This window comes from Triticum dicoccoides, chromosome 5B (assembly GCF_002162155.2).
Source record: "Triticum dicoccoides isolate Atlit2015 ecotype Zavitan chromosome 5B, WEW_v2.0, whole genome shotgun sequence".
Taxonomy (NCBI): domain Eukaryota; kingdom Viridiplantae; phylum Streptophyta; class Magnoliopsida; order Poales; family Poaceae; genus Triticum; species Triticum dicoccoides.
In genome coordinates, this window is record NC_041389.1 from 27,795,464 (window position 1) to 27,807,621 (window position 12,158).

Here is a 12,158-nt window from a genome sequence, read left to right on the forward strand (position 1 = left end):
GCCCCCCCACTGGATCCGCTCATGCATCACATGCATATGGAGGAATATACTAGTATTTGACATTATCTCACACGGGCACTATCCTGGCCACTGTGTGAACCCCCATCCCCCAAAAGTTGCACGTAGTGAGGATGAATAGTGATTTCCTCACCCTAATGTTGTCATTGTACCCATGGTCCATTAGCCTCTAGTCATAGGTTTGCGCCAAATATGGGAATCCAGAGCACCCAATGATGGCCCTAATCTTACCAACGGGACAGGAGATGTCATGGTAGGTCGAGCGCAACCTCGCGGGGAATAACTTTGCGTGCACGATGAATGTGGTGGAGTTTGATACGTCTCCATCGTATCTACTTTTCCAAACACTTTGCCCTTGTTTTGGACTCTAACTTGCATGATTTGAATGGAGCTAACCCGGACTGACGCAGTTTTCAGTAGAATTGCCATGGTGTTATTTTTGTGCAGAAATAGAAGTTCTCGGAACGACCTTGAAACTTCACGAAGAATATTTTTGGAATTAATAAAACATACTGGCGAAAGAATCAAGACCAGGGGGCCCACACCCTGTCCACGAGGGTGGGAGGCGCGCCTACCCCCCGGGCGCGCCCCCCTGCCTTGTGGGCCCCATGGAGCTCCACCGACCTCAACTCCAACTCTATATATTCACGTTCGGGGAGAAAAAAATCGAAGAGAAGGATTCATCACGTTTTATGATACGGAGCCGCCGCCAAGCCCTAATCTCTCTCGGGAGGGCTGATCTATAGTTCGTTCGGGGCTCCAAAGAGGGGAATCCGTCGCCGTCGTCATCATCAACCATCCTCCATCACCAATTTCATGATGCTCACCGCCGTGCGTGAGTAACTCCATCATAGGCTTGCTGGACGGTGATGGGTTGGATGAGATTTACCATATAATCGAGTTAGTTTTGTTAGGGTTTGATCCCTAGTATCTAGTATGTTCTAAGATTGATGTTGCTATGACTTTGCTATGGTTAATGCTTGTCACTAGGGCCCGAGTGCCATGATTTCAGATATGAACCTATTATGTTTTCATGAATATGTGAGTTCTTGATCCTATCTTGCAAGTCAATAGTCACCTACTATGTGTTATGATTCGGCAACCCCGAAGTGACAATAGTCGGGACCATTCCCGGTGATGACCATAGTTTGAGGAGTTCATGTATTCACTAAGTGTTAATGCTTTGGTCCAGTACTCTATTAAAAGGAGGCCTTAATATCCCTTAGTTTCCAATAGGACCCCGCTGCCACGGGAGGGTAAGACAAAAGATGTCATGCAAGTTCTTTTCCATAAGCACGTATGACTATATTCGAAATACACGCCTACATTACATTGATGAACTAGAGCTAGTTCTGTGTCACCCTATGTTATAACTGTTGCATGAGGAATTGCATCCGACATAATTATCCATCACTGATCCAATGCCTACGAGCTTTTCACATATTGACCTTTGCTTAGTTACTTTACCGTTGCCACTGTTACAATTACTACAAAACTGCTACTGTTACTTTTGCCACTATTACCGTTACTTCCATATTACTTTTCTACTAAATACTTTGCTGCAGATATTAAGTTTTCCAGGTGTGGTTGAATTGACAACTCAACTGCTAATACTTGAGAATATTCTTTGGCTCCCCTTGTGTCGAATCAATAAATTTGGGTTGGATACTCTACCCTCGAAAACTGTTGCGATCCCCTATACTTGTGGGTTATCAAGACTATTTTCTGGCACCGTTGCCGGGGAGCATAGCTCTATTCTTTGAGTCACTTGAGATTTATATCTGCTAATCACTATGAGGAACTTGAAAGACGAGAAAACCAAGATTTATCCCTCAACTACGAGGGGAGGTGAGGAACTGCCATCTAGCTCTGCACTTGATTCTCCTTCTGTTTTGAGTAACTTGCAACACCTAAACCTGCTTCTGCCATTAATTCTGATATGTCGCATGTTATTGATGATGCCACTTCTGCTATGCGTGATGCTTATGATGAAACTACTTCTATGCTTGATAATACTGTGCCATTAGGTGAATTTCTTGATGAACAACTTGCTAGGGCTAGAGAGATTGAAATTATTGAAACTGATAATACTGATGAAAGTGATGATGAAGATTCTCCCCCTAGATATGAATTGCCTTTTGTGCCTGAGGATTATGTTATGGATGAAGAAACTGCTAGAGATTTTCTATGTTTCTGCCCTACGCTTTTAGGGAACTTGCCGGCGCAGGCACCCTTGCCGCGAGCGCTGAGTGCGGAACGTCAGCAGCCTGCTGGCGGTGTCGCTACCGACAAGAAACCTTGTCGCAGCTAGTCGCAGCTCACTTAAGTTGTTGAGCGGACTCGAAACAAAGTAAGGGCGCAACTAGCTATGAGTTGGTTCCTCCGCGCACAGGTTTTCCATACAAAGCACGGTCGTTCAAGGAAGATAACTTAAAAAATTAAAAACTGATTGCTCAAACTTTGGCAACTTAGCTTTTCTGTCGTTTGCTTCCCGGCAAGGCGAAACTTTCTTGAACGGCCCGGTCCATACCATTATATTCTCCTTTCCCCCCAGCAAACCTTGTGGGCGAGGGAACCTTCCTTCCTTTGAGAAAGAGAAAGAAGAGAAAATAAAGATATGGAGCCTTACAGCTCGTTATTGCTTACCGGGGGTAGGTGCTGCACAAAGTGTCAGATGATACATGCGAAAAGAACGAAAGCATGAAATTGACAAGCTGTGCGAAGCACATGAACTTTATTTATGCATGGGGTCTGCGCTCGGCTTTGTATGAAGGATTACATGCAACAGCGGTAAGACTTGTACAAAAGGTGGTTGCCGGAACGGGTTCCGGCAACGGCGCCCTACAGGTAAAACTTACGAAGATGCTCAATGTTCCAGGAGTTGCTCACCGGAATGCCATCTTCGGTCTCAAGGCGGACAGCGCCAGGCCTAGTGACTCGTTTCACCCGATAAGGGCCTTCCCACTTCGGCATCAACTTGTTGGAATTCTTGGCGGACTGAACGCGCCGAAGAACAAGGTCGCCTTCCTCGAAACTTCTGGCCCTAACTTTGCGGCTATGGTAGCGGCGCAAAGCCTGCTGATATCGAGCAGCTCGTACAGCGGCCTGAAGATGGTCTTCCTCAAGGAGCAGCGCGTCATCTTGCCGCAGCTGCTCTTGCTCAAGCTCATCATAAGCGAGCACTCGAGGTGACCCGTATACGAGTTCCGTGGGGAGAACTGCCTCTGCTCCATAAACTAGAGTAAAAGGTGTCTGGCCAGTGGCTCGATTTGGCGTCGTTCTGATCGACCAAAGAACCACCGGCAGCTCCTCAATCCAGTTCTTTCCGCACTTGCGCAGCCTGTCGAAAGTTCTGGTCTTGAGCCCTCACAACACTTCAGCATTTGCCCTCTCCGCTTGACCGTTGCTTTTGGGATGAGCAACAGAAGCGAAGCAGACCTTGGCGCCAAGATCTTGGACGTACTGCATGAAACTGCGGCTCGTGAATTGCGTGCCGTTGTCGGTGATGATCCTGTTAGGGATCCCAAAACGGCAAACAATCGACCTGAAGAACTTGACTGCTGACTGTGCTGTCACCTTCCTCACTGGTTCCACTTCCGGCCACTTTGTGAACTTGTCGATGGCGACGTACAAGAACACAAAGCCCCCGACAGCTCGGGGGAAGGGGCCGAGGATGTCAAGCCCCCAGACCGAAAATGGCCAGGATAAAGGGATCGTTTGGAGAGCTTGAGCTGGCTGGTGTATCTGCTTGGAATGGAACTGGCACGCTTCACACTTGGTTACTTGTGCAGTTGCATCCTGGAGGGCTGTCGGCCAAAAGAAACCTTGCCGGAACGCTTTGCCGGCAAGTGCTCTTGCACCAATGTGGTGACCACATATGCCTCCATGTATCTCTGCCAACAGCTGTTGTCCATCTTCCTGGTGAATACACTTCAATTTCACACCGTTGAGTCTTATTCTGTATAGTGTGTTGTCGACAAACTTGTACATACTTGACTGCCGGGCTACTCTTTCCGCTTCTTCTTTCTCTTCGGGGAGTTCTCCTGTCTGAAGGAAACGAACAATCTGCTGTGCCCATGCTGGAGCCTGTGGCTTGACAACAAGGACTAAAGGCACATCTGCTGCTGCGGGAACATTCGCTTCTGCGGCAAGGGCCTGCGGCCCAGCCGGAGCTTGATGTTCCCCGACAAGCTTGCCGGAGCAAAACTTGTCGGGAGCGTCTGCTTCGACGGAAAAAACCCTAGGGCTCGTCGGAGCAGACTGCTCCTCATCACCCTTGGCGTTGATCTTGGGGACCTTCTTGGCGGCGGCTTCGGGAAGCTCTGCCGAAAAATAGTCGCCAGAAATCAACTTCCTCTTCTTGCTCTGTCCAGTTGATGGTGTCACGGATGGTTGAGTCAGCTTGAGCACAAAAATCCCTGGTTCCACAGGTAACTTTAGTGCGGCGCACTTTGACAGGCCATCGGCAATGTCGTTCTGAGCTCTTGGAACATGCTCCATCTACAGGCCGTCAAAGTGCTCTTCTAGCTTTCTCACTTCATCAACATAAGCTTCCATCAACGAACTCTGATAATTCTTGTTCACTTGGCGGACGACAAGCTGCAAGTCACCCCTGACAATGAGCTTCTTGATCCCAAGGTCTGCTGCGATCCTAAGACCGGCAAGCAAGCCTTCATACTCTGCAGTATTGTTCGTTGCTTGCTCCTTGGGGAAGTGCATCTGGACCACATACTTGAGGTGCTCTACGGTGGGTGCGACAAGAAGCACGCCCGCACCGGCGCCTTGCAGCGAGAAAGCACCATCAAAGTACATCAGCCACTCTTTGCTTGCTTCCTTGACGGGGATGCTCGTTTCTGGAATTTCTTCGTCTGGTGTTGGCGTCCATTCTGCTATGAACTCTACCAGTGCTCTGCTTTGGATAGTTGAAGTGCTCTCAAACTTGAGGCCAAAGCTTGAGAGTTCCAGTGCGCACTCGATGATCCTGCCTGTCGCTTTTGGATTCTGCAATATCCTCTTCAGCGGAAAACGAGTGACAACTATGATCTCATGCGCCTGAAAGTAATGGCGCAACTTTCTCGAGGCCATGAGAAGGCCGAAAAGCAACTTCTGCACACCAGAGTACCTTGACCTAGCCCCCTGTATAAGGGAGCTGACAAAGTAAACTGGGCGCTGCACCATTTTCTTCTGCACCTCCTCGCGCACCTGCGCAGATCCATCCTTGTCGGGACCAGAGCTTGTCGGCGAAGCCCCCTGCTTGTCGCTGGATGCACTTGCCGCGGTTGCGGGCTCATCATCCGCCTCCCTCTCCGCCACTAACGCAGCACTAACCACTTGATTGGTTGCCGCTAGATACAGCAGCAACTTCTCTTGTGGCCTAGGTGCGACCAGTATTGGAGTGGAGGACAGGTATGTCTTCAAGTTCTGCAGCGCAGCCTCCGCTTTCGGAGTCCATTTCATTGGACCTGCCTTTTTCAATATTTTGAAAAATAGCAGGGCGCGCTCAGCAGAGCGAGAGATGAACCTGCTGAGAGCAGCCACGCAACCGACAAGTCTTCGTACATCCTTGACGCGCTTCGGTGCTTCAATCTGCTCGATGGCCTTGATCTTGTCGGGATTGGCTTCAATTCCCCGCTGAGACACAAAGAACCCGAGAAGCTTGCCGGATGGGACTCCAAACACGCACTTCTCGGGGTTAAGCTTGAGGTTGATCTTGCGCAGATTTGCAAAAGTTTCGTCTAAATCTTGAATTAGAGTAGCCTTGTCCTTGCTCTTGACCACTATATCATCCATGTAAGCTTCCACATTTCTGTGTATCCGTGGCTCAAAAGCGACATGGACTACTCTTGCAAATGTGGAACCAGCATTCTTCAAACCAAAAGGCATCCGTACAAAACAGTATGTGCCACATGGGGTGATGAATGCGGTTTTCTCCTCATCCTCTTCTGCCATGAAGATCTGATGGTATCCTGAGTATGCATCAAGAAATGAAAGCAAATCACATCCGGCTGTGGAGTCAACAATCTAGTCAATGCGCGGCAAGGGAAACGGGTCTTTGGGACAAGCTTTATTGACATCGGTAAAGTCTATACAAAGCCTCCATTTCCCGTTGGCCTTGCGCACGACTACAGGATTGGCCAACCACGTAGGATGGAGCACTCCTCTGACAAGGCCTGCTGCTTCCAACTTCTTGATTTCTTCTGAGATGAATTCTTGGCGCTCCACTGCCTGTGTCCTGACTTTCTGCTTGACGGGCCGCACGTGAGGACAAACGGCAAGGTGGTGCTCAATTACTTTCCTGGGAACACCGGGGATGTCAGACGGTTGCCACGCGAACACGTCGACATTCGCCCGCAGGAAAGCAACGAGCGCGCTTTCCTATTTAGGGTCGAGAGTGGCACTGATGGTGAAGGTACCACCAGTGCCGTCCTCCTTGGTGGACACCTTCTTGGTCTCTGGTGGAGCTGCCATCGTCTTCTTACACTTGCCGGTGGAGCTCGATGGTGCGTCCTCGATGGTAGCGCAGCACTTCGAAGAGGTGCACTTGCCGGAGTGGGCATCAGAGCTCTTGCCGGACTTGGTCTTCTTCTTCCCCCCGGGAGCTTCGGCGGCAAGTGACTTGTGATCAATCGCGGCTGCTGCCTCCCTGTAAATTTTGTCGGCGCAGATAAGGGCATCCTTCTTGTCGCCAGGAACAGAGATGACACTTATTGGGCCTGGCATCTTGAGCATGTTGTAGGCATAATGAGAGGCTGCCATGAACTTGGCGAGCGCAGGACGGCCGAGTATCCCATTGTAGGGCAATGGGAAGTCAGCAACGTCAAAAGTGACCCTCTCAGTCCTGAAGTTCAGCTCGCTGCCAAATGTTACCGGCAACGTGATCTTTCCCTTCGGCTTGCTCCTTCCCGGATTGATTCCTTGGAATGTGCCGGTCTCTTCGAGCTCGCTGTCAGGGATCTGGAGTTTCTGGAGTACCGCGGAGGAGATCAGGTTCAAGCCGGCCCCGCCGTCAACTAGCATCTTTGTGACCTTGAGGTTGCGGATAGTTGGTGAAACCAACATCGGCAAGCACCCGACCGCAGTTATGCGATCAGGGTGATCCTCAATATCAAAGATGATAGGCGTGCTGGACCATTTCAGAGGCCTGTGTGACTCCATGGATGGTTCCGCTGCATTGACTTCTCGCATCCATTGCTTGAGTTGACGGTGTGAAGTATGCAGGGAAGCACCGCCGTCAACGCACAGGACCTCTGTGGCTTTCTGGAATTCCTGCTCATCGGCCTCATCATCATCCATATCTTCGTCGTCGTCGTCATCTTTGTCCTTGTCGCGGCCACGGGGAGGTCTGTCTCCTTGCCGCTGCTTGGCCTTGCCGCGGCGTCCTCCCCGGCCGGGGCGTTTCTTGCTGGCTCCTCCAGCACCTTCCTGGGCCTTCTCCTTGTCGCGTCGCTCGTACTCAGCCTTCTGCTGCTCAACAAGCTGCTCGGCCTTCTTACAGCTCTGGAGGTCATGGCGCTTGGTGCGGTGGATCTTGCAGTACTGCTTGCCGGAGCTGTCCTGCTTGTCGGCGGCCGCCACAGCCTGGCTCTCCTTGCCAGAGCTTCCAACTTTAACTTTCTTGGCGCCACCTCCGTTGCCGGACTGCTCAACAACCAGCACTTCTTTGCCTTTCTTCTTTCTGTTGTTCCGCCGCCGGCCTTTCTTTGTCGGGGCAGCATCCTCACTGTCAGATCCTCCTGCCCCTGTATTCTCTCCGGGGAGCCTCCTCCCCTCTTCAGCACGTGCACACTTGTCGGCCAGGGCATAAAGCTTGCTGACGTCTCTGATCTTGCACATCGCCATCTCCTCCCGCATCCTGCGGTTTCGCACGTTCTGATGAAATGCGCTGATGACCGCGGCAGGGTGGACGTCTGGGATGTTGTGCTGTACACGGCTGAATCTCTGAATATACTTGCGCAGGGGCTCTCCTTCCTTCTGGGCGAGCAGATGGAGATCTCTTTCTTGGCCATGAGGCTTGTGGCCGCCTGTAAAGGCGCCGACAAACTGATGGCATAGATCTGCCCAAGAGGAAATAGAGTTGTCCGGCAAGTGCATGAGCCAGGATCTGACATTGGGCTTGAGCACCAGCGGGAAGTAGTTGGCAAGGATCTTGTTGTCTCGTTCCCCGGCAGCCTGCACTGCGATGGTGTAGATGCTGAGGAACTCCGACGGATGCGACTTGCCGTCGTACTTTTCCGGTACATCTGGCTTGAAATTCTTCTTGCTGGGCCACTGGACTTGCCGCAGCTCACGAGTGAACGCAGGGCACCCTACCGCGTACGGCAAGTCGCCTGGTTCCCCTGGCGCATGCATGTCGACAGAGGGCCCAGCGCGCTGGTCAGATTGACGCCGCGCTTCTCTTCGGCGCTCGATGTGAGTACGAGTGTCCTCTTGCTGTCGTTCGTGAAGAACTTGGCGCTGATCGCGACGAGCTCGTGGATCCGATGACGCGGTGGAGTCGCTGTCGGGGTGGATCCGACAAGTCGGCGATCTTGGTCTTCGGGGTGGAGAGTGCATGGAGGTTGCACCCCTATTGGTCTTGTCGCCATCGGTCCGCGTTCGGCAATCTTGCCGCGGCAGCGAGGTGCTTGGTTGCCACGCAGTGTCGCCGTTGGCGAAGCCAATGAGACTCTGAATGGTGGCCCTCCACTTGTCGGTCTTGTCCGCCATTGGAGGGTAATCCAGGAGCAGTTGGGCTCGCGCCAAAGCTTCTGCTGGAGTGGTGGGCGGTAGTGGCGAACGGTGCGAGGATCGGGATATGCTCGGACTCCTAACTATGTTAGAAGGAGCAGTATCCCGTCCAGGCGATCGGGCCTCGCTCAGGCCAGCATGCTGGCGTGCATGCTGGTCTTGAACGCCGTGAGATCCACCAGCTTGATCTTGGCCCAACGAACGTATGGTACTGCGAATACCATGACGCTGTTGGTCCCGCGCCTCCTGAGATGGGCGCGGTGCACGTACGGACGCCGAGGTCTGCGCGGCCTTGTCCTTGGACTTGGCAGCGCTGTGAGCACCCTCGTCGACGCCCGTTCTTCCGCCAGCGTCTACCCCACCGGCCGCTTGCTCCGGCGGTGGTGGGATCGACGCGGACGGAACAGCTGCCTCCGAAGCCTTCTTCTTCGGTGGCATGTCGATGAAGATGATGAAGATCTAGCTCGTGTGCACGCCGGATTAGGTTCACACAATCTCGACGCCCCCTACCTGGCGCGCCAAAGATGTCGGGGAAACTGATCCTCGAACACCTATGGGACCGGCGGACCGAGCCCCTTTCGGTTCGGCAGGAGGCGGAGGTCGCACGAAGAGCAGATCGAGGCGATGCACACGAGCAGTTTACCCAGCTTCGGAGCTCTCCGGAGAGATAATACTCCTACTCTGCATCTATGTGTATATTGAGTTCTTTCTCAGGAGCGATCAGTGCTACGAAACCGAGCGTGAGAGTGTTCCTAGCTCCGAATGGGTCGAACCCTTTCTACGTTGCGCATGGGCCTCCTTTTATATGCTCAAGGGGTCACCGACAGGTGGCAACGCAGACAAAAAGGGCAAAAATGGAAAAAGAATGCGGTAGGTACAACTACCTATACTGTAGATACAGTGTATCATACCTAACTCTGACGGCAGGGGACAAGGGCATTAAATGCCCATCTATGTCGCCCAAACAGTGCAAATAGAGACTGTCAGGGGCGCCACCGATCGCCACGATGGCCTTCTCGTCAGCGCCGCTTGCCACCGTGCACCCCTGGCTGCATAGCCTCTCGCCACGCGCGCCTGGAAGGGCCCCAGAGCGACACGTGGGTGGATGTGCTGGAGCGCGGGTGCGGAGTGGCCGCTTGTCGCGGCAAGTGCCTTGCCGCGGTCGTTGTCTTGTCGGGCTCGGGAGCTTGTCATTGACCGAGCCTTGCCGGGACGCATGGCGCGTTGCGGCAAGCTTTCTTGAGACGCCTTGGCTGGCCTTCCCGGCAAGCTCCTCTTGCCGGGGCCTTGTCTTCTTGGTTTGAATACTTTGTTCTTGAATGGCTTCCCGGCAAGCTCCTCTTGCCGGGGTCTTGTCTCCTGAGGAGCCACAGAGGATCTTGGCGGTTACCTGGCGAGCCTTGCCGCGGGGTGCTGCAACTGCCCGTGCACAAGTTCGGGATACTAGGGTACCCCTACTCTAGTACACCGACACCGCGGTTATGTGGCAGATGGGAATTTGTTAATGTCCGATTGTAGATAACTTGACACCAGATCCAAATTAAAATACATCAACCGTGTGTGTAGCCGTGATGGTCTCTTCTCGGCGGAGTCCGGGAAGTGAACACGTTTTCTTGGGTTATGTTTGACGTAAGTAGGAGTTCAGGATCACCTCTTGATCATGACTAGTTGACGACCATTCCTTTACTTCTCTTCTCGCTCTTATTTGCATATGTTAGCCACCATATCATGCTTAGCCGCTGCTGCAACCTCACCACTTTACCCCTTCCTTTCCTATTAAGCTTTGCTAGTCTTGATACCCATGGTAATGGGATTGCTGAGTCCTCGTGGCTCACAGATTACAACAACAACAGTTGCAGGTACAGGTTATGGATGATCATGACGCGAGAGTGATGTTTGCTTGTTTTGGAGTTCTTCTTCTGCTTCTTCTTCGATCAGGGGATAGGTTCCAGGTCGGCAGCCTGGGCTAGCAGGGTGGATGTCATTGAGTTTCTGTTTGTGTTCATCCATAGTCGGATGTTGCTCTTATGTATTGTGATGTTGTATTCATGTGGCATTGTATGCCTTATGTATGTATCCCCATCTATTATGTAATGTTGATGTAATGATATCCACCTTGCAAAAGCGTCTTCAAGATGCGCTTCTATCCTTGGTGGGACCTTCGAGTTCCTTTAGGATAGGGTCGCATCTTGGGCGTGACAAGTTGGTATCAGAGCCTCGACCGACCATAGGAGCCCCCTTGATTGTTGGCCGTTGTTGAGTCTAGAAGAAAACTATTTTTGAGTCTTAGGATTATATATATCGGAGAGTAGGATTGTTTTTACTCCTCAGCCCCCTTCGTCGCTCTGGTGAGGTCTCCTGACGTAGATGTTTTGTCTTTCCTCTCCTCAAATTTCACTAAATTTTTTTAGGATCACGCGGGTATCTTGGAATCATTCCAATAGTCTTGTGACGAGAACATTGTTCTTGGTGCCTCCTGACATTTAGGGGTTGTGGCAGTGTCCCGGGGAGTTGAGCTCCGAGGTGTTGTCGTCATAGTTTTATCGTTGCAGTTCTGGAATACCTGAGTTTTGCCGACATCGAAAATCTCTTTTATGCAGTTGTTGGTGAGATAACCTCGACGCCACCCAGTACTGGGGAGTTCGGGAGTATTGCCATAGCTCGTATAACGGATGCTTTTCGAAGGTTGAGGTACATGATTTTCGGAGTTTTCTTGGTTATGTGTTGATGGATGGATACAGCTGGATGTAGGGATTGTTAGTTTGGGTGAGATATATTGCTTCCCCTGTATCCCCAACACCAGATTGCATAACCAGAAAGTTTCGGGAGTTTATAGGTGGGAATTCAAGTAGCTCCTAGAATATCTTTTCGACAGATGCATGATATGGGATTGGGTAAATCTCTATCATATGTATTTGTTCCGGATTATTCTGCAAGCCAAATCCTTTGTTTTGTTTTATTTGTGGTATTCGAGTTGCTTCGAAGTCAAATGTTGAATCCATACCTTTCCTAAACGGTGTTCTCATATTGCTATGTGAATACTAATCCTTTTTGATCATTGAGGTTGTCATGTTAATTCTTTTCCAACCGGTGCGCTTCTCTTCGAGATGATCCCATCATTCTCCCCATCCGCAAGATCAATTCTAAGTTTTCTCAACGGTGTTTGTTTCGTTCATCCCAAGTTGTCTTTGTTTTTCCCCACCCTCCCACCCTTTTCTTAAAGGACTCATTTATTTTAATCAAGTATCCATTTATTCATGTGAAGTCACTTCACTCTTTTCAATCAATGTTCTGATCCGGTGATCCCTCGTGAAGATGCTCACGAGCTTCAAGTTCATCATCCTTCATTGTTGTTTCTTCTCCGGTGGATCCAATTCAAGCTTTCAGTGTTGATCATATTCCTTTCCTCGTGT